The sequence below is a fragment of the Schistocerca serialis genome, chromosome 1, assembly GCF_023864345.2.
Source record: "Schistocerca serialis cubense isolate TAMUIC-IGC-003099 chromosome 1, iqSchSeri2.2, whole genome shotgun sequence".
Taxonomy (NCBI): domain Eukaryota; kingdom Metazoa; phylum Arthropoda; class Insecta; order Orthoptera; family Acrididae; genus Schistocerca; species Schistocerca serialis.
Window position 1 is genome coordinate 792891855 of NC_064638.1, and position 20568 is coordinate 792912422.

At 42.0% G+C, this 20568-nt stretch overlaps 1 protein-coding gene and 1 non-coding gene across 2 annotated transcripts in view; both read right to left on the bottom strand.

The window, feature by feature from the left end:
• LOC126483707 (probable 3',5'-cyclic phosphodiesterase pde-5) overlaps nucleotides 1-20568 on the bottom strand; it is a 794749-nt gene that overhangs the window by 301639 nt on the left and 472542 nt on the right. The window lies entirely within an intron of this gene.
• Nucleotides 8459-8542, bottom strand: Trnas-gga (transfer RNA serine (anticodon GGA)). Its single transcript is given in 2 exon segments — nucleotides 8459-8493; nucleotides 8503-8542. It is a non-coding gene; the product is annotated as a tRNA-Ser (tRNA).

Below are 20568 nucleotides of genomic sequence, written 5' to 3' on the forward strand. Positions count from 1 at the left end.
CCCACAGTATCATCCGCACCCAGTGGTTCATACCCTCACATTATTTTTCCTCAGATCGTAACTAATTTGTATACCAAATTTCGCTGAAACCGTTCCAGGAATTTAGGGTGAGCTTTCTCCCTGTGGCTTTGCCTGCGTACACACATGTCAAATATGTTTTACATGTATTCATGTTTTCACACATATTTCATCTGTATCTCTAGAGAATTTCGCCCTGTTGTTTCATTATCACGCAGGTCAGTGTTTATGACGTCGTACAATGATATATCTATTTAGGTGTCCAGTGGTATATACGAATAATGTCTGCAAAATGTGTTGTGAAAACAGTTAATAGTACAGCAGTAATGAATTAAAATGTCATTATTCATATTGCAGTTTTACTACATGACAACGAAAATGTAATAAGTGATAAACTTTTTTCACTTTCATTGTGCTGTGGGAGTCTTCAGCGACAAAAAGTTTAATATGAAAAAGTTTAATATCTCATGTAAAATTTGTTGCAAGTTAACAACATGCTCTCATTCTCAAATACTGGATGGAAAAAGTATGGGTATTTACACGTTTTGGGCTACACTTTTTTCCACTCATAGCTCTTTGATAGGTGGGTTTATGTAATGTAGTCTTTGTCTTAATTCAGGGTTTAAATATCTTCAACATTTCGCAGCCATGTAAACAACTGTATTATCCCGAGTGAAACCTAGGTAAATGGTGAGGGAAGCACATTGCACATGCTCTCACTGAGAAGTCAGCCTGTAGACTATATGCAGAGTACGAGCACAGGATATCCGCGTGGTTGTGTGCAAGCGCGCGACATCTGCGTGGCCAATGGCCAGCGCTCACCCGCTCTGAAGCAGCATCGGTCATATTCGGCAACTTTCGCTGACATTTGCGAAGTGTATTGGCGCTCTCTCTTGCACACCGCAGGCGCGTGCAGGGCGTTGGGGTGAGGCAGCGGCAAGTTCGGCCGCAGGCGCATCCGCTGCCCGCGCTGCAAGGCGCACCGCAGTGGCGTGGTCCCACGCCGTGCAGAGCAGAGTGGCGTGGCCGCACCTTGGCTGCACGGGGCCCGGCACCGGCACACGTGTCCAGGGGTCGATAGCACGGGACGTGTGACCCCAAAACACAGCGAGAGTGCCACAGCTATCTCGCCGCTTTATTACCAGCTGTCCCGTTCACCCCGTGACGGCCTTATCCTCGAGAAATTTCCTGCCGCCCAAATTTATCACCCGCATACGGCAGGCCACACCTTTCGCTGGGATTGGGCTTCGGTATTGGAAGCAGCAAAATGTAGCATTGTTGTAAAGCTAGGGTGGAAGCTGTTTTTCTGTTCTGCACGTCACTGTGGCATAAAATGTTATTTTATTCCTTTTTTTGCAGTGAAATACCTGTCAGAGTGAAATACGCAGTCACAAAATGAAAACGACTTGATTGGCAGAATAAACTGCTGATTGAAAGAAAGAAATACATTTTCTGTTAAGACTGAATTTTGTTGTCTCTCTCTCATGTATGTATAGTTCTGGAAAAGGCATTACAGTGACTCTGACTGCAACAAAATGAATTGCCCTTAAGAGATGATGAGATACAACTCAAGAACAAATTGCTTTTCTTAAAACTTAAGTGCCTCCACTCTTCTGAAGATAATCTTTGCGTACATGTAATACCACATGAAATGACTGTGTTAATAAGTCACAAATAATATTTCTTGTTCTTTTTAAATGAAAATAACTATACCTGCTGACCTATACATTCATTTCTAGTGAACTACGTTATAATTCCAAAGAATGACGTTGCTGCAATCCTCACGATATTTCTGATTATCACCTCTAGTGCAGTCCTAAAGTTTCAAGGTAATAGCACTGAGACGGCCGGTGTCGCCGTGCGGTTCTAGGCGCTTGAGTTTGGAACCACGTGACCGCTACGGTCGTAAGTTCGAATCCTGCCTCGGGCATGGATGTGTGTGATGTCCTTAGCTTAGTTAGGTTTAAATAGTTCTAAGTTCTAGGGGAATGATGGCCACAGATGTTAAGTACTATAGTGCTCAGAGCCATTTGAACCAATAGCACTGAAAAAACAGGTAAACATCCTGACTCACGAAGGAACTATCTGGCCATATTCCTTCTGCGCCACTCTTCAAACTGTATAAAGGCTGAATCCTTAATCGAATCAATAACATAATCGATTCAAAGTTAATCCCTCAGCAAGATGGTTTCAGGCCAGGTAAATCTTGTACTGGCCAGATCTTGGGACTCACGGAGCAATACAGGAGGGATGTGAAAATAGATTACTAACAGGCTTGGCTCTGGTCGATCTAAGACTGCGATTCATCGGCAGAACACTTGGAAGGTGCAACAGGTCTACTAAAGAGACTGCTTACACCACGCTTGTCCGCCGTATTCTGGAGTATTGCTGTGCGGAGTGGTATACGCATCAGGTGGGACTGATGGATGACATCGAAATAGTACAAAGGAGGGCAGCTCGTTTTGTATTATCGCGAAATAGGGTAGATAGTGTCACAGACATGATACGTGAATTGGAGTGGCAATCATTAAAACAAAAGCGTTTTTCGTTGGGACAGGATCTTATCATGAAATTTTAGTCAGCAGTTTTCTCCTACGATTGCGAAAGCATTCTGTTGGCACACACCTACATACGAAGAAATGATCATCACGATAAAATAAGAGAAATCAGGGCTCGCACAGAAAAATTTAAGTTCTCGTTTTTCCTGCGTGCCGTTCGAAAGTGGAACGGTAGAGAGACAGCTTGAAAGTGGTTCATTGAAGCCTCTGCCAAGCACTTTACTGTGAATAGCAGAGTAATCACGTAGATGTAGATGTACGTGCCACAGACGATACAGTAAACCGCCAGAAACTATTACTCAAAATCTATAATATTACTAGGGACCATCAACTAGTAAGAATTATAGAATCCTTGCTGCAGAATCGACAATTCTACGTCGCCCTAAAAAAGAAAAAAAGTGGCTGGAGTAGGTAGAAAAACGGCCTAGCTCAGGGAAGGGTGCTGGCCACCATCCTGTTCAACATACGTACGAACTGTCAGTCAATATCCAAAGATACGATATATTTACTCTATGCTGACGATTTGGATATCACAGCGCAGGTTTTCACCCGCACACGCGTCTAGCAAATACTGTAGAAAGCTGCCCGTTAACTGGAATGGGTCTAGCTGCATCTTAACTGGAATGGCTCTGTCCTTGAGCACACAGACCAGCCGACATACCTCGGAGTGACGCTTCACTGGTTCTTCACATACAATCACAGTTGCGGAAAATCCCGAAATAAGGTAGCTGCAAGGAACAGTACCCTAGAAAGATAGCTGGCAGCAAATGGGGCGTCAACCCTACTGTACTTAGAACCACCGCTTTAGCACTTTGCTTTTCTGTATCTCAGCACACGTACCCTGTCTGGTGCAGATCGGCGTATGTAAAGAAGAACGACATAAGCTTTAACGAAACCTTTAAGCTAGTCACAGGATTCGTCTTGGGACGATAGACCATTACTCGGTGAATCTCTATCCCAAAGACACATTTTTGTATTCATAAAGCAGTCTTATGACGTGTGATGCAGCCCGCCAGGTATTTATCTTCTATGCTAACTTCTTCATCTCAGAGTTGCACTTGCGCCCTACGCCGTAAATTATTTGTTGGATTTATTCCAGTCTCTCTCTTCTCCCCCATGTTTTCCTTCCAACAGTTTCCTCTACTACCATGGAGGTTTCTTAATACATGTGCTATCGTCCTGTCCCTTCTCCTGTCCTCTCTTATTCGACGAAAAACTTCCACTTTTCTTACCTTATTAGCTCACTTAAAATTCAACGTCGTTCCATAGCACCACGTCTCAAAACCTCGGACTCACTTTTTTTCCAGTTTTCCCACTTCCACACAATGACATGCTCCAAACGTATACTCTCAGAAATTTCATTCTCAAATTGAGACCGACGATCGATATTGCTCAACTCATTCCGGCCAGGAATGCCCTGTTTGCCTGTGCTTGTCTGCTTTTTGCATCCTCTTCGCTTCGTCCATCAAGTGTTATTTTGCTTCCAAGGTAGCAGTATTTCTTCACTTCTTCTACTTCGCGGTCATCAATTCTGATGTGAAGTTTATCGCTAATCTCATTTCTGCTACTCTTCATTACTTTCATATTCCTTCAGTTTATCTTCAGTTCATATTTGTACTCACTAGACTGTTCATTCCATTTTGAACATCTTGCACCATTTTACATTCTCGAACGCTGGTTCTGCTTCCATATATCCTATGAACGTGTCTTGATTTTTCTTAAGTCTTGCTTCTATTATTAAGCGCTATGCCGGAACTGCCTCTCTCATGCCGTTAATTTTCTGAAAACCAAGCTGATCGTCATGTAATAGATCCCCAATGTTAATTTCCATTCTTCTGTGTAATATTCTTCTTAGCAACTTGTATGAGGAGATGTTAAAATGATAGTGATATAGTTTTCACAGTTTCTGACAGAGCTATCTTCTGGGTTATGACGGATGATATTTTTCCACAAGCCTGATGGTATGTCTCCATATCCATAGATTCTACGCACCAACTTGGTCGTTTGGTTGACATTCTCTCGAAGGAGTTTAGAAATTCTGAAGGAATGTTACGTTTGACTTCTGCCTTATTTGATCGCAAATCTTCTAAAACTCGGCCGCGCGTCATTAGCCGAGCGGTCCAAGGGGCTGCAGTCATAGACTGTGCGGCTGGTCCCGGCGGAGGTTCGAGTCCTCCCTCGGGCATGGGTGTGTGTGTGTGTCCTTAGGATAATTTAGATTGAGTAGTGTGTAAGCTTAGGGATTGATGACCTTAGCAGTTAAGTCCCATAAGATTTCTCACACATTTGAACATTTTTTCTAAAGCTCTGTTAAACTCTGTAATATTGAATCCCCAATGTCTTGCATACCGACTCCGCTTTCCTCTTCTATCAAGGTATCAGACAGTCAGTTCGCAACTCGTGTTCTAGTGGTTGGCGTTGCTGCCCCTGAATCACGGGGTCCTAGGTTCGATTCCCGGCCGGATCAGGAGTTTTCTCCGTCCGGTGACTGGGTGTTTATGTTGTCCTCATCACATCATCATCATTCGGGAAAGTGGCGAGACTGGACTGTGAGAAAGATTGGGACTTTGTACGGCCGCTGATAACCAAACACTTAAGCGCTCCGCAAACTGATCATGATAATCATCATCATTATCATCATCATCATTATCATCATCATCATCATAAGACATTCTTTTCTCCTCCACTTCCTGTGGGTGTTCTATGTACTGTTTGTTATTATCCGCACTATAAATGAAGGCACTTTTATTCAATCTACAAGAAGAAAATCTAGAGCAAGAAAACCTCGAATAGAAATCACCAGACTCTCCTGGGTGGAGTTTTGCTGTCAGTTGGAGAGGCAGATAATATTTGAGGGACTACATCATGCTTTACAGTGGAGTGATAAAAACAAAAAGAGCACGTCGTGGAATAGCAGTTTTAATAGATAGCGAATAGATGAATAAAATAACTGAGTATTCTTTCGTAAATGAATGACCCTTAATGGTAAGATTAGAATTCGATGAGAGACATCTAACAGTAGTAGGAACTTTTGCATCAGATGAAGGGAAGACGGAAGAAACAGACGCACATTATGAATAGCTTCAGAAACATTTAAATAAAACAAATAATAAGGACGATATAATTTTAGCAAGAGATTTAAATGCTAGACGTGGAAAACTGCCAACTTAATAGGTACTAACGGGGAAGGTACTATAAAAGAGAATAAAGAAAAACTAAGGGACACACAAAATCTAACGAACTGATGGTAACAAAGATCTTCCTTAAGAAGAAAACATTTACAAATCTTTCTCAGCTGAACGATGTTTCCGCTCAGTAAGAGACGATGTAGTAATAAATTAACCAAAAATTAGATCCACAGGTAATAGACGCTCGAGTATGTAGAGGCAGAAATACAAACGCAGACCACTATCTTGCAAAATAAAAGCTCTCTCTATAGTTAAGACTGAAAAACCAAAAAATAAAAATGAATATGAAGCCAATATAAAAAGATTTAAGATGCGTCTGTAACAACTGATCAACGAAATACTAACTAGTGACGACATAAACGAAGAATGGTTCAGTACAAAAAATGGCATAAAACAGCACATGAAATGCTAGGTGAAAAACACGGAACAAATCGGAAAACAGGTTTAAACATTTGCAACGAAGAGATGCAAAAAGCCATAAACGTTTAACAGAAAGCATATAATGAATACTTACAGCAGGAATCATTGGAAGGTAAAGAGCAATTCCAACGGGAAAGAAATGAAACAAAAGCGATAGTATGATCAGCACATAGGACAGCATGGAACCCGTTTATAAGCATAGTTGAACATGGTATCCATGACAGACAAGAAAGGTAAAAATTAATGAAACACCTAAGCAAAGAAGAGAGATCGTGCATCTAAACGTTATACAAAAATCTGACTGCATTACACGTTATAAGGACTGTGGTACAACACAGAAATCAAAGACGTAGATTATAAGGAATAACTGCAAGTAATAGAGTGTATAGATCTGATTGAATTGGAGATAGTTTAAGAAAATTAAAAAGTGATACTGATCAGGAGTAGATGGAATAAATTCCAAGTTGATTAAACATGGAGGAATTCTCCTAGAATTAAGAATGCGAAAGAAGTATTACGTATAATTATAGGGATATAAGTATTACGAATAATGGTTGAAAAATCTGGAGCAAAATAAGAAATGAATGGCTTGCAAAATCTTGATATCATTTTAATGGCAGAACAAGTGGGATTCCGAAAGGGAAGATCATTTGTAAACGATGTTTTAGCACTGAACAGATAATATAAACGACACGAGAATTCAATCTGAAAACTTGCTTAGCATTTGTGTACTATCAAGAATTCACAGAAATAAGCTATGGACAATAACGAAAAAAGCCTTATGTGAACAACGGAACAGTAATTGACATAGATAAAGAGATAACACCTGAAATACAAACAAATCAAGATGTAAAACATGGCAGTAACAAGTAACCGAGATTACGAGGTTATTAAATATCAATGTAGATGACACGATCAGAGAATGGAAAAGACGTAGAACATCATCAGGTTCAAATACCGGTTAAATAAACATATCTACACGGTGTTGTTTGCGATTGACCAAGTTGCCATACAAGACAGCGAAGATAAATTACAAATGGCACTACACGAACTAAATGAAATAAGTGCAAGATATATAATGACCTTTCTAAATATTTGCTGGAAATGAACAAAAATGTTCCTCAATATAAACCGCGGGGCAAGAGAATTGTGGGAAGAACGAGGAAGAGATGGTGAAACCCGAACAGGTGTTCGGCCTGACCTTGGCGTGGCAGAAGAAGAAGCTGTCAGCAAGCATATACAGGGTTATTACAAATGATTGAAGCGATTTCACAGCTCTTTCACGACGTCGTGTCCAAGTGCGCGTTGGTAACAAACATATAGCTGTCAGACAGCTTTTTTGGCTGTACCACACGAGAGCGCAGGTAGAAGGCACTAGATTATCGAGAATTGAGCTCTACGGCGAGAACAGGAGCGGAGGAAGGGTTCAGAATAAGTGGAAAGAGTGCGCACCGCACTTTCCCCTGCAGCTGCCAGTTTCGCTGTTAAGCAGCATCACGTCTATGCCACAAAAACAATAATTTGTAGCTGGTGCAGCTATTGCATAGCGCGCCCGTCCATCACAGCAACGGAAAAGTGTTCTAATATACATTGGTGACGCTGTTACCACGTCTTCCTGAACTCGGGTCTCTCTAAGTTAGACAGGAACAACAAAAAGCAACACTGTACCAGTTCACGCAAGCTATGTATCAAATCGCAGCTGCACTAGAATCTGCGCACACTTACTGTGTCAGGGACGTATTTCATGGAACAGTCCTCAAGTCCTATTTACGTTATTGGATTCACAATGGATGGACCAGAAAATTGTTTCGCAGTTTGCAGGTGTACTAAAAAATATAAAATTTCAATAATTTACATGATACACTAATCACTAGAGCGAGTTCTATTAAAATAAAAATTAAGGCATATTACTGAACATCAATTAATGACTATAAATACACTGAGGTGACAAAAGTGTCGGGATACCTCCTTATATCGTGTGAGACCTCCTTTTGCCCGGCGTAGTACAGTAGGTTGACGTGGCATAGACGCAACAAGCCGTTGAAAGTCTCTTGCAGAAATACTGAGCCATGGTGCCTCTATAGCTGTCCATAATTGCGATAGTGTTGCCGGTGCAGGATCTGTGCTCTAACTAAGCTCTCGATTATATCCCATAACTGTTCAAAATGGTTCAAATGGCTCTGAGCACTATGGCACTCAACTGCTGCGGTCATAAGTCCCCTAGAACTTAGAACTACTTAAACCTAACTAACCTAAGGACATCACACACATCCATGCCCGAGGCAGGATTCGAACCTGCGACCGCAGCGGTCGTGCGGTTCCAGGCTGTAGCGCCTTTAACCGCTCGGCCACTCCGGCCGGCCATAACTGTTCGATGGCATTCATGTCGGGCACTCTGGGTGGCCAAACCAATCTCTAGAACTGACCAGAATGTTCTTCAAACTAGTCGCGAACTGTTGTGGCCCATTGACATGGCGCAACGTTGTGTGGGAACATGAAGTCCATGAATAGCTGTAAATGGTCTCTAAGCAGCTGAAATAGTCATTTCCAGTCAATGATCGGTTCAGTTCGACCAAAGGATCCAGTCAATTTCGTATAAACACACTTGGGTCCATCGCTTCGTGCGGTCTGCACCACCCTCGAACCCCACCATCAGCTATTGGCGACTGAAATCTGCACTCATCTGACCAGGCCGTAGTTTTACTGACGTGTAGGGTCCAACCGATATGGCCACCAGCCCAGGAAGGGCCATGCAGGCGATGTCGTGCTGTTAGCAAAGGCACTCGCGTCTCTCGTCAGCTGCTATAGCTCATTAACACAAAATTTCGCAGCACTGTCCTGACAGACACATTCGTCGTACATCCTATATTCATTTCTGCTGTTTGTTTCACGTAGTGTTGCTTGCCTGTTAGCACGCAAACTCCGCTACTCTCCGACCTCACACGAAGGCTGTCGGCCACTGCGTTGTCCGTGACGAGAGGTAATGCCTCAAATTTGTATTCTCGGCACTTTCATGACTATATGTATCTCAGAATATTGATTTCCTGAATTATTTCCAAAATAAAAAGTCCATGCGTGTAGCACAACTATCATTCCGCATTCAAACTCTGTTAATTATCGCAGTGCGGCCATAACCACACCTAACATTTTTTCTCATGAATTACCTGAATACAAATGACAGCTCCGCTAATGAACTGTCATTTTATACTTTGTCTACGCATTATTACCGCCTATGTATATGAGCATATCCCACGACTTTTGTCTCCTCAGTATACAGGGTGGTCATTGATCGTGACCGGACCAAATATCTCACGAAATAAGCATCAAACAAAAAACTACAATGAACGAAACTTGGGTAGCTTGAAGGGGGAAACTAGATGGTGCTATGGTTGGCCCACTAGATGGCGCTGCCATAGGTCAAACGGATATCAACTGCGTTTTTTAAAATAAGAAATCCCATTTTTTTATTACATATTCGTGTAGTACGTAAAGAAATATGAATGTTTCAGTAGGACCACTTTTTTCCCTTTGTGATAGATGGCGCTGCAATAGTCACAAACGTATAAGTACGTGGTATCACGCAACATTCCGCCAGTGCGGCCGGTATTTGCTTCGTGATACATTACCCGTGATAAAATGGACCGTTTACCAATTGCGGTAAAGGTCGATATCGTATTGACGTATGGCTATTGTGATCAAAATGCCCAACGGGCGTGTGATATGCATGCTGCTCGGTATCCTGGACGACATCATCCAAGTGTCCGGACCGTTCCCGGAGACTTACGTTATTTAAGGAAACAGGAAGTGTTCAGGCACTTGTGAAACGTCAACAACGACCTGCAAGAAATGATGATGCCCAAGAAGGTGTTTTTGCTGCTGTCGCGGCTAATCCGCACATCAGTAGCAGACAAATTGCGCGAGAATCAGGAATTTCAAAAACGTAGGTGTTGAGAATGCTACATCAACATCGATTGCAACCGTACCATATTTCTATGCACCAGGAATTACATGGCGACGACGTTGAACGTCGCGTACAGTTCTGCCACTGGGCACAAGAGAAATTACGAGACGATAACAGATTTTTTGCACGCGTTCTATTTAACGACGAAGCGTCATTCACCAACAGCGGTAACGTAAGCCGGTATAATATGCACTATTGGCAACGGAAAATCCACGATGGCTGCGACAAGTGGAACATCAGCGACCTTGGCGGGTTAATGTATGGTGCGGCATTATGGGAGGGATGATAATTGGCCCCCCTTTTATCGATAGCAATCTAAATGGTGCATTGTATGCTGATTTCCAACATAATGTTCTACTGATGTTACTAGAAGATGTTTCACTGCATGACACAATGGCGATATACTTCCAACATGATGGATGTCCGGCACATAGCTGGCATGCGGTTGAAGCGGTATTGAATAGCATATTTCATGACAAGTGTATTGGTCGTCGAAACACCATACCATGGCCCGCACGTTCCCCGGATCTGACGTCCCCGGATTTCTTTCTGTGAGGAAAGTTGAAGGATATTTGCTATCGTGATCCTCCGACAACGCCTGACAACATGCGTCAGCGCATTGGTTGGCTCTGAGCACTATGGGACTTAACATCTAAGGTCATCAGTCCCCTAGAACTTAGAACTACTTAAACCTAACTAACCTAAGGACATCACACAACACCCAGCCATCACGAGGCAGAGAAAATCCCTGACCCCGCCGGGAATCGAACCCGGGAACCCGGGCGTGGGAAGCGAGAACGCTACCGCACGACCACGAGATGCGGGCGCGTCAGCGCATTGTCAGTGCATGTGCAAACATTACAGAAGGCGAACTACTCGCTGTTGAGAGGAATGTCGTTACACATATTGCCAAATGCATTGAGGTTGACAGACATCATTTTGAGCACTTATTGCATTGATGTGGTATTTACAGGTAATCACGCTGTAACAGTAAGCGTTCTCAGAAATGATAAGTTCACAACGGTACATGCATCACATTGGAACAACCTAAATAAAATGTTCAAACGTACCTACGTTCTGTATTTTAATTTTAAAAATCTATCTGTTATCAACTGTTCGTCTAAAATTGTGAGCCATATGTTTGTGACTATTACAGCGCCATCTATCACAAAGCGAAAAAAGTGGTCCAACTAAAACTTTCATATTTCCTTACGTGCTACACGAATATGTAATAAAAAATGGGGGTTCCTATTAAAAAAAAAAGTTGTTGATATCCGTTTGACCTATGGCAGCGCCACTAGCGGGCCAACCATAGCGCCATCTGGTTTCCCCCTTCAAGCTACACAAGTTTCGTTCATTGTAGTCTTTCCGTTTGACGCTTACTTCGTGAGATATTTGACCCGGTCACGGTCAATGGACCGCCCTGTATAGCTTATTTCTTAAATTTTCACATATGAATAAATAAAATTAAACTAAGATGTAATTTTCCCAAATTTAAAACATGTTACCATTATCTTTCTGTTTTCCATCTTTTTCACAACACTTATATTCTAAAAGTCCAGTTTTGTCCTAGAACAAAGCAACTGTTTGTCGAGTCCATCGTCATTCTGCGTAAAATAGAAAGTTCCATTTCTCAGATTTATCCTTCCCGGTTTAACTGCTGCTCTTCGCTGGCGGTTGATATTTTCTCCTCGCCTGCACGGTTTCATCACGCTGTTTATAGAGTGCGACTCTTTAGTCTAATAACAGCATCTTTCAACAGTCCATACCCAAACAGTATAAATCAAAGGAGAAACAGATTTAGAATCTTATCATTATTTACGATATTCATTCGTAAATAATTTCCATTGACGTACAAAATCGCTGGAGAAAAGAAAAAAATATATAAGAACGAAGTATGCACTGACAGTGGTATAACTATGCCTCACGGCTCATTAGATCTTTGTCAATCAAACTTAGTTTTACCGTAATACTGATACTAATGACTAATTATTTGAGATTATTAATGTAATTAATTAAGCCTTAAGGGCAAAAGTAGTTATCCAAGTTAATTCCAGTTGAAAATGATATATGGGTGTCTCAGTGTCACTTGTACGGTGTCACACTTTATTTGCAATTACGAGCTGGATTCTGTTTCAGAGTAACATTGAATCTTAATGTACTTTAAATGTTTTCTTAATAAGTACTATAATGATTACTTACGCGAATATACTGTCAGTATTTAATCGCTGAGGTGGAAACTACGACTTTTATTTTTGAAATTAAAAATATTCTTAATGTTGTACCCTCAAGACATAATAGACAGGGAACCAGAGAGCAGTCGATAAATGCATGTATTCAAAAAAATTTTCATCTGTTCCATAGCAAATCAAAGCAACGTAACTAACAATGAGCGTTCCACAGACTCACTTTAGGTCTGAAAGTGATTAGGGTTACACAGTTTAATGAACGAGATACAGTAAACAAAGGGGACACGCATATTGTTAATATTGTTACCGTGAACCGGCGTTTGAAGTGTTGTCATGCACATGCTCTCGTTAGTTCCTCCATAAATAAATTACGACCATAATGCCTTTGATGTTTCAGAGCAAAGCACTGCTGAATCTAAACGGAACTACTACAAGCGTGAAACCTAGAGTCTGGACAGACCTACGTCAGCTCTAGTGCTGACACACTCCGATGACTCCAGTCTAGTCACATGGGTTTCGCGTGAGAGTCCAACGGAACAATACACCATCATCGTTAGTGGTGTACTAAAGCACGGAAGCTTATAGAAGCTGACCTCAGGTATACTAGGGCATCACTACAAAGCAAGAGAACCGAAGTAGCGGCTATGTCTGGTTTTATTAAAAATTGCCTGTATGCGCTAATATATTCTTACTCACAGACGTCCAAATTACGATGATACTTATTCAACATGAATCTACATCTACATCTGCAGTACATACATGCTCCGCAAGCCACTGTGATGGAAGGTACCTAGTAACATTACCAGTCATTTTCTTTCGTTTTCCACTCGTAAACAGAGCTAAGGAAAAACGAATGTGTACAGTATATGCCTTCCTATGACTCCTAATTTCTTTAGTCTTCGTGAAAATTACGCGGCTGGCAGGATATTTGTTCTGCAGTCAAAAATTAATTTGTCTTAATTCACTACAGCTACTCCAATAAGATAGATTAAGGAAAGGCAAACCTACGTTTCTAGCATTAATAGACTTAAATAAAACTTTTGAAAATGTTGAATGGAACTCTCTCTTTCAAATTCAGAGGGTGGCAGGTGTAAAACACAGGGAGCGAAAGGCTATTTACAATTTGTACAGAAACCAGATGGCAGTTATAAGAGTCGGGGACATGAAAGGGAAGCAGTGGTTGGGAAGGGAGTGAGGCAGGTTTGTAGCCTATCCCCAATGTTATTCGGTCTGTATATTGAGCAGGCAGTAAAGGAAACAAAAGAAAAATTTGGAGTAGGACTTAAAATCCATGGAGAAGAAATAAAAACTTTGAGGTTCGCCGATGACATTGTAATTCTGTCAGAGACAGCAAAGGACTTGGAAGAGCAGTTGAACGGAATGGACAGTGTCTTGAAAGGAGGATATATGATGAACATCAACAAAAGCAAACCGAGGATAATGGAATGTAGTCGAATTAAGTCGGGTGACGCTGAGGGAATTACTTTAGGAAATGAGACACTTAAAGTAGTAAAAGAGTTTTGCTATTTGGAGAGCAAAATAACTTATGATGGTCGAAGTAGAGAGGATATAAAATGTAGACTGGCAATGGCAAGGAAAGCATTTCTGAAGAAGAGAAATTTGCTAACATCGAGTATATATTTATGTGTCAGGAAGTCGTTTCTGAAAGTGGTTGTGTGGAGTGTGGCCATGTATCGAAGTGAAACGTGGATGATGAATAGTTTGGACAAGAAGAGATTTCGAAATGTGGTGCTACCGAAGAATGCTGAAGATTAGATGGGTAGATCACATAACTAATGAGGAGGTATTGCATAGAATTGGGGAGAAGAGAAATTTGTGGCACAACTTGACTAGAAGAAGAGATCGGTTGGTAGGACATGTTCTGAGGCATCAAGGGATCACCAATTTAGTATTGGAGGACAGCGTGTAGGGTAAAAATCGTAGACCGAGACAGATGAAGACACTAAGCCGATTCATAAGGATGTAGGTTGCAGTAGGTACTGGGAGATGAAGAAGCTTGCACAGGATAGAGTAGCATGGACAGCTGCATCAAACCAGTCTCTGGACTGAAGACCACAACAACAACAACAAAAACAACAACTCCTATGGTGAAAAAGGGTTCCAATATTAAATTCACAGAAGATTCGCTTCCCACTTAGCATGTCACAATCACCGCAGCAAGGTTGTGTAAGTTTTATTGACCATTCAGGAGAGTTAATGCTACAGAAAAGGGTCTGCAGCATTGCTCTACTCTCCTGAACGGCCAATATATCTTATATAGCCGTTGCTGTGGTGGTGATAACATGGTAAGTAGGAAGCGTATCTTGTTGTCTCAATGTGTCTCTCACAGGCACTGCCACTAGGCCGATTGTTTGCTGGACCATGGTATTTTCTATCAAAACGTAGCTTGACTGGTGGTCGGATGAAGTTAATCAATGCCTGTGATAGACCTGTGTGTATGATGAATAATTTAGGCATGTGAAAGCCAGCGCTGGCCAGTGTGGCCGAGCGGTTCTAGGCGCTTCAGTCTGGAACCGCGCGACTGCTACGGTCGCAGGTTCGAATCCTGCCTCGGCATGGATGTGTGTGATGTCCTTAGGTTAGTTAGGTTTAAGTAGTTCTAAGTTCTAGGGGACTGATGACCTCAGATGTTAAGTCCCACAGTGCTCAGAGCCATTTGAACCATTTTTTGAAAACCAGCATCCCTCAACACGTTTTCACTGCGAAGATTAAGATATATAAAATTGTTTCTTACTGAATTATTTTTCTGAAGTTTGCATTTAACACATGCTGCGTTAGTAGACATCACGAATTGCTTTCAATAAAATTGAAAGGTCATGATTTTCATAGGTAGCTCTTCTTTGACAGAACAACTTTTTGTTCAGTATTTGCACAGCTGTTAGGCACAAGCGCGGAGGGGGATGACGAAGTGAAGGAGTCGCCTACCACTCGCAAAAGTGCTTTACTGGAAAACAAGCAATTTCTGATTTAAAAGTTATAAAAATGGTTCAAATGGCTATGAGCACTATGAGACTTAACTTCTAAGGTCATCCGTCCCCTAGAACTTAGAACTACTTAAACCTAACTAACCTAAGGACATCACACACATCCATGCCCGAGGCAGGATTCGAGCCTGCGACCGCAGCGGTCGCGCGGTTCCAGACTGTACGCCTAGAACCGCTTGGCCACACCTAAACGTTATAGCTAGCGTACATAATACATGGTGATTGTCTTCAGCATTTTGGCTGCAACACTTTACGTCAGTTTGTTGCCGTAGCATAGATTCCAGGAAGTCTCTCTCGTGATAAAACACCAGCGTATTAGCTCAGGTAGATGTGAGACCAGTTCCTAAAACTAAATTTATGCATTATACTACTTTAGTAAATGAGTGTGACCATTGGGATAGATTGACATGTGTTGTTGTAAAGATATATAGCACTAAAGTGCAAGTAAAGTGCTACGGTCGCAGGTTCGAATCGTGCCTCGGGCATGGATGTGTGTGATGTCCTTAGGTTAGTTAGGTTTAAGTATTTCTAAGTTCTAGGGGACTGTGAACCTCAGAAGTTAAGTCCCATAGTGCTCTGAGTCATTTGAACCATTTTTTGCAAGTAAAGATTACTGAAGTGAATAGCGGGGTCAATGAAGACAGTCTACCACCACATGGACGAGGATGAGAATAGAAGTTGGTTGCTATACTTGAAAGAGTCATGCTACCATCTCATCACCGGCGCGCATGTCGCCCAATGTGGCGTCGAATGAAGTAAGACTTGCACTTGGCGGCCGAACTTCCCCGAATGAGGCCTCCCGACCAACGATACCATACGCTCATTTCATTTTTTTACTGTTAACCGGAAACTTTTTGGATACCACATGAAATAAACGCAGAACGCAGGATGGGACTCAACGCTGCAGTTGAATGCAAGTCCAGTGTTTTGATCTCCATGGTTTCTTGCTGTATAATAGTGATGAAAGAGACTACAAAACTTGGCAGTTCAATCTGAGGGAACTGGTTCATCAATGCTCATTATAATGGTTTTGTGTTTGTTTTACGTTTGCTGTTGCAGCTCGTCTTTTTGGTTTATTTTTGATGAATATTACCTATCTTCTCGTGCTAAGTTTGACAAACAAATAGTCATAAACTATCATCCAATTTTTTACCCTCTCCGTTTGGAAATTTTAGCACAGGCAAAATAAAATAGTGGTTATACCGAAATATTTTTGTGTTTCGTATGAACTGCTGTAAGCGAAAAACGATTGGACTCATTCTAACTGAAAAATTTCTTTTCTTTAATCAAATGAAACTATGAGGCTCCAGAGGCATTATTCTACATATTTATAATTAAAAATTTTCTGGCAAATTAAAACAACGTGTCAGACCGGACTCGAACCTGGCTTCGGCTGTCGCGGGCCAGTGCTCCACCCAATGAGCCAGCCAAGCACGACACGCGATCCGTCCCCACGGCTTTACTGGCGAAATAAAAGGGAGAAGTGCCGGTTGTGAGTCCCATTTGGATGGTTGAGTCGGTAGACCACTGGCCCGCATAGGTCCCAGGTTCGAATCCTGGTACTGCACACATTTTAAATGTACCAGAAAGCTTTAAATCAGCGCACTCTCCTCTGCACAGTGAAAATTCAGTCTGGTATTCTAGCTAAATTTCTAGATGTCTGCTACTACTGACAGGTATAAAATGAAAGAAGCATGAAGCCTCATCTTCGTACTCTTTCAATTCTATTTATATACGCTCCAAATACAAGTTGCTATAATTATCAACATAGGAACTCAGCAAGTGATGAATTGCATTAGTGTACACAAAAAAAGTTGTAAACTTCCGTCATTTACTTTGATTGGGACTAATTAGCAGAGCACAGTAACAAGTGCCAGTGAAGTTGGCAATAGCCGGCCGCGGTGGTCTAGCGGTTCAGGCGCTCAGTCCGGAACCGCGCGACTACTACGGTCGCAGGTTCGAATCCTGCCTCGGGCATGGATGTGTGTGATGTCCTTGGGTTAGTTAGGTTTAAGTAGTTCTAAGTTCTAGGAGACTGATGACCACATATGTTAAGTCCCATAGTGCTCAGAGCCATTTGAACCATTTGAAGTTGGCAACAAACATGGGACGAACATTAAAGTGGTCTGATTAAATGCACTGAGTAATTTCACTCGACGAGCGAGCAAACGCTAAGGCGTGAATGAGGTAGTGTAAGTTAAACACCAGTGTTTATGCTTTACTTCAGTGTCAAATGAACAAGGCTCTCGTTATCTTTTACAGCTTACAGCCGGCTACATAGAGGTCCATGAGAAAAGGGCAAAACATGTTTCGAAAGCTAAATTTCACTCTTTGAGCATAAAATGATGCTAACGAGTATTTACATGTAGTGATGACTTCAAATTGAGAAACTAATTAATAACAGAATTTTTTCGTCGCAAGCATCGACCGTGTTTCGAGGATAACATTGTTCCGTATGATATTACGCTGAAGAACACAGAAGCTCCGGTTTTGAATCACATTTTGTAAAGCACAACATCATCCACAGCTCATTGTTTTAGAGACAGCAAAAGAATTAAAGGTAATGCTTCAATGCCACGCCGACGATGGCGTCATTTTTGCATCATTCAGTCTCGCCTGTTTCTACATTTCACATGATTAAATTCCTACTTTACTTAAAAGTTTTAATTTCAGTTTTCTTTATCGCATTACTGAGCCCATAACTGCCTTTAATAGGGGTAGAAAAAAGATCCTCCGCATACAGGCAAGTGCCTCGCGGTCAGTACGCTAACTGGGTCTCAGTCTGGCAGTATTCGCGCGGGCACTATTCGCAAGTGTGAAGCGGACTGCCTAAACTCTACGATTACAGGGCGAACCTCGCTGGGCCATCTCTGTCCTCCGACACTTGCCAGCGCCGAACTTTGCAGTGCAATTATTATGCGTGACAACAAAATTTAGCATCGAGCACATACGAGAAGTAATACATTATTTACTCGTACTGCAACATGGGTACTCGTAATCTGCCTTCCACAATGAATATCTTCCAGCGGTTCTCATATTTTATGTCGAGCGTTTCTGTCTCATTATCGCGCTGACTGATGAAACGCGTGACAAGCCTTGAACACCTCATTTAACCCGCTCCCACTGATCTAGGGCCCCAGACCAACGAACAACACCCAGGAAATGGGTGAACGAGGGTTCTGTGAGTGATTCCTTGCGCAGGTATCGCAGTCTGGTTTCTACCCTACGTAGGTATTTCACCTTAGAACGCTACGAGAAGATGTTGCTAGATACTGGCGGCTGTGACACACCAGTAACTGATTACGATCACGTCTTCATATTATATAGGATGATCTTAATCTGTTTACCTGTGCATGTCACGAATCGTTGTTCCCGTGTAATTTGTTTACTAGGCGACAGGGTTGATAGGCTCTCAGTAATTGAAGTTCCTCGACATAACCTTGGGGTAAACTTCCTATATGGTTAAGTAACTATACTGAAGAGCCAAATAAACCGGTACATATGCCTAATATCGTGCGGGACCCCCTTGACCACGCAGAAGTGCCGCAACACGACGTGACATGGACTCGACTAATGGCTGAAGTAGTACTAGAGGGAAGTGACACCATGAATCCTGCAAGGCTATCCATAAATCTGTAAGAGTACGAGCAGGTGGAGATCTCTTCTGATCAGCACGTTGCAGGGCATCCCTGATATTCTCAACAATGTTCATGTTTGGGAGTTTGGTGGCCAGTGAAATGTTCAAACTCAGAGGAGTGTTCCTGGAACCACTCTGTAGCAATTTTGGACGTATGGGGTGTCGCATTGTCCTGATGGAATTACCCAAGTCCGTCGGAATGGATGCAGGCGATCAGATAGGATTCTTATTGATTCATGAAGTTATCTCCATACCCGTACACGTCCATCTGCTAGATACAATTTGAAACGAGACTTGTCCGACCAGACAACATATTTCCAGTCATCAACAGTCCAATGTCGGTGTTGACGGGACCATGCGAGGCGTAAAGCTTTGTGTGGTGCACTCATCAAGGGTACACGAGTGAGCCTTCGGGTCTTAAAGCCCATATCGATTAAGTCTCGTTGAATGGCTTGCACACTGACACTTGCTGATGGCCCAGCATTGAAATCTGCAGCAATTTGCGGAAGGGTTGCACTTCTGTCACATTGAATGACTCTCGTCAGTAGTCGTTGGTCCCTTTCTTGCAGGGTCTTTTTGCAGCCACAGTGAAATGGTTCTGCGGGAAAAACCCCACTTGATCGCTGCCTTGGAAATGCTGTGTCTCATCTCTCATACGCGACTGTAACACCACGTTCAAACTCACTCGCATGTTGATAACCTGCCATTGCGGCAGCAGTAACCAATCTAACAACTGTGCCAGACACTTGTTTCCTTATATAGGCGTTGCCAGTCGCAGCGTCGTATTTTTCTTGTTTACATATCTCTGTATTTGAATATTCATGCCTGTACCAGTTTCTTTGGCGCTTTAGTGTAGACGTACGCGAGTTGCACAGGTCAGTTCCTGCGGAATTCTGCATGTTATTGATTCGGTCTTCAAATCGTCGTCATATGGGATAATAAATATAAATGGTTCCTACTTTACGGTAGGATGTTTCATGAAAAGAGTTATCCTGTCAGAAGTAATGAACCGACATTTAAATTTTAAGCAACGGATAACGCAATCAACATCTAAATTCAGTTGACGGATAATGCAATCAACATTCAGTTCATGAATTTAAATAAGGATGCGTTGGGGGTTTGTATGGTGAAAGATCTTAGTTTTATAAACATTCCACGAAATACATTTATTTACAAGCAAAGCAGACCTTGGTGGACACAAAGCGTATATTCTCAGACAGTAAAATGGTCCCCACTTGTGATTTAATATAAGAAGCTACATCCTTCCCAGTATGCATGAATGTGTACAATAGTGTATCATATTAGGAAGGTTTGGATTGAGAACGTGTTAACACGTGGGGAAAGCATACAAAGAGAAATAATCACACGTTCGCTCACTAAATAAGCATAGTAAATAATATTCTCCACTGTAAATGATATCTACAAGAATTACTGCATACTCAGCAGAGAAGTGGAACCTCAGTCCTGGACAGATGGCAGAACACGCAAAATACATGAAACTGAAAATTGTGAAAATGGGTAAAATTTTCCTACACACACACTGGATCGCTTTCGATGCCACGTGATCATTAATTAATGAGCCTATGAACTCA